This window comes from Triticum dicoccoides, chromosome 6B, assembly GCF_002162155.2.
Source record: "Triticum dicoccoides isolate Atlit2015 ecotype Zavitan chromosome 6B, WEW_v2.0, whole genome shotgun sequence".
In the NCBI taxonomy this organism is placed as follows: domain Eukaryota; kingdom Viridiplantae; phylum Streptophyta; class Magnoliopsida; order Poales; family Poaceae; genus Triticum; species Triticum dicoccoides.
In genome coordinates this window covers 717,210,349-717,213,301 of record NC_041391.1, presented here as the reverse complement: position 1 = coordinate 717,213,301, position 2,953 = coordinate 717,210,349, and the positions used below count along the sequence as shown (strand labels likewise).

Below are 2,953 nucleotides of genomic sequence, written 5' to 3'. Positions count from 1 at the left end.
TATGTCAATGTATGATCATGGTCTTCTGTATGTTGCAGCTTGGGGTACAACTAGGTATGCAGGACGCTGCAGCTTCAAGAATTCATCAATTCATTTTGTGTGGTAGATCAGTTCATCATTTCTTGCAATAGGCGTGTTGAACTTCCTGCTGACCTGCAGGTACTTAATCATCAATTCTACCTTTATATTGATTTCTTTGTTATTATCGCTCCCGGCGCCACCAAGTAAATCGTTGTCTCACAGAGTATGTGTACTGTAAGACCTTGTTGAACCTATTTGCTTTCTATAAAGATGGCCGTATGCATCGTTCTGATGCAGAGGCCGGGGAGTCCCCCCTTTTTGAAAAAAAAACAGAGTATGTGAACTAGGTGCACATGACCATGCCTGCAGACTGCAATTACCTAAACTGGCTACTGTACTGCTATTAATTTCTGTTTTGCTTGACATGCCAACTACTCCCTCCTTCCTACTATAAGTATAATATATTGGTTGTAATAACATCTTATATTATGGGACGGAGGGACTAATATATAATTCAAAAAGTATAAAGGGCCAACTAATTGCATTGTGTTCACTTTTTGTGTTGGAATAGTTGCACTTGCTGACAGAGTGATATGATCCATGTATGTCGAAGTTTTCTTCTCAAAGTATCATTTTGATGTACTGGTGACAATTTGTCTGTTAGCACCTGGACCTGTACAACCTATAGGATAGTTCTCCTTCCTTTTCCCCCCTTAGTTTAGTCATGTATTCCTTCAGCAAGCTGGAAACAAATAGTGTCACTTCTCCCTCTCACAAAAGAAAAATAATTTAGCTAGACATCAAGGAAACTTGGTGCAATGTTTTTTTTTAAATTCCTAGACAAAACACTTGGATGCTGTTATATATGCTTACAGTTCATTGCAGTTTACCATACAGTTTTTTTTTTACCTGAGTTCATTGCAGTTTACCATACAGTTGTGATGTGTCAGTGTTAAATTTTGATGTTACTGATGATTTGCAGTGCGTATGGCTCTCTATTTTTCAGAGCAGCTGATGATAATGTGTAGTCTCCTGGCCGGTGTTGGAACGGAGACACTTTCTGTCCTCAAAGCCGATGGTGTTGGACATCAGAATCATTTCAACCAGTTCTCGAAGCTTTCTTTAAACTCAGAGACATCTATACAAAGTTTGAACGACATATGATTCATTTAGTTATGTAAGCATTGTCATTATTGAAAAAGTTATCTAAGCATTGTACTGATATTAATTGGAGATTTGAGCTAGACCTATGCATGTGTTTTTTTTAATCATAACAAGGAGTTGTAGGCAGCTTAAGCAATGCCGAGCTGTTGAATTTCGTTGGACAGCCCTTTTGTGAGCTCTCTGTCACATTTTCTGCAGTGAAATGTTATGGATTTCCATCTGAAGATCATTCAGCAGGTTGCTGTTCAAAAATATATGTCGTCTTTCTCAGCAATACTCTGAAGTTTCTACATTTTCAGTCATGACTGGTTGCAGGAATTGTCGTTTGAGTCTTAATCACGACAGTTGTGGACGCTGGAATTGTTTGAACATTTCTGCTTTGAAAGAAAGGCAGGTACACGGTACATGAATTAGGAGATAGATGTTTCAATGAGCTCGTCAATAGGAGTTTGATCCAACCTGTGGAGTCCGATAGATATGATAGAACGATGAGATTTCGAGTTCAGGACACGATTCTTGATTTCATCACATCCAAGTCCGTTGAAGAGAACTTTGTCACTTTTGTCGGTGTTCCCGGAATAACTGTTGGGACGCAAAGGGAAGTTCGTCGTCTCTCTCTCTCCAAGTCAGTAACCAAATTTGTCACTTTTGTCGGTGTTCCCAGAATAACTGTTGGGACGCAAAGGAAAGTTCGTCGTCTCTCTCTCCAAGTCAGCAACCAAAGGAAGTTGTTCCTACTAAGGGATCTAATATCGTCGCATGTCCGATCTTTAAATGTGTTTGGGGATTCCTTCTCTAGATGAGTTCATGCATTTGCGTGTTCTAGACTTAATTGGCGGGTGTCGTCAATTGGAAAACCATCATCTAGTAAACATAGGGAGGTTGTTTCATTTGAAGTACTTGAACCTCAGACACCTTCGGGCTTTTTTTTAGAAATGGAGGAGAACCCCCGGCCTCTGCATCTGGACGATGCATGCAGTTACTTTATTAATTATTCATAAAAAATCTTACAAAGTCATACAACAGTAAGACCAAAGCCACCATCTAGGCAACATCTGTCGCTATTTCTATTCAGTTGATGTAGGGATGCTGATAGTCTGGGCCTAATACCAAACAGACCTCGCAGCGCAAACCTAACATCTCAGACCTGAGGTCTCAACCAGGACGCCTGCCGGGTATGGGGCACCCACCAGTCCGGCGCACTCCTAGACCAGAACGCCTGCCGGGTATGAGGCCGCACAGCCACCTGCTACCAATCCATCTTCACTGCTGTACTGCTGCACCTACCTTGCCCGGTCATGTTGACGTCGACGCCACCACAACGTCAGACAACGCCATCATCCTGCGCTCGTCCATCATCACACGCCCACCGACAAGACCCCGCTGCCCTCAGAGGCCCCACAGGCCCGGCCGGGCCCTCAGAGGCCCGGACAACTCCCGCCTCCGCGCCGCAGCATGCATGCCGTCGGCGTCGCTGCCCCCCGTCCGAGCTGCTCCACCACCTCACCACACAGACGACGATGAAGCCACGCCGGGGGCCGGCCCGCTAGGACCCAGATGGGGCCCGCGGGCCCCGATCTGGGCCCGGGGCGCGCCACCGGCCAACCAGTGCCACCACGCCGTCTCGCCGCCAAGGGGCCGCGCCACCACCGAGCGAGCCGCCGGCCACCGCGCCGGGAGGCCGGGCCGTCATCAGGCCGAGGGGCACCGCCGCCGCCTCCATGCCCCGGGCAGGGAGCCGCGCGCGCGGGGACAGGCAGGCCCCGCC

General features: G+C 46.8%; 1 protein-coding gene across 2 annotated transcripts in view; it reads left to right on the top strand.

The window, feature by feature from the left end:
- Positions 1-1,372, top strand: part of LOC119325592 (disease resistance protein RGA5-like) — a 13,531-nt gene extending 12,159 nt beyond the window's left edge. The window contains exons 5-6 of one of the 2 annotated variants that reach the window (XM_037599325.1): positions 39-159; positions 1,028-1,372. The gene's annotated coding sequence lies outside the window, so the exon portion shown is untranslated. Of the gene's footprint in view, positions 1-38; positions 160-1,003 lie in introns of both variants that reach the window. The other variant, XM_037599326.1, reaches the window with a different exon arrangement.
- Positions 1,373-2,953: the final 1,581 nt, after the last annotated feature.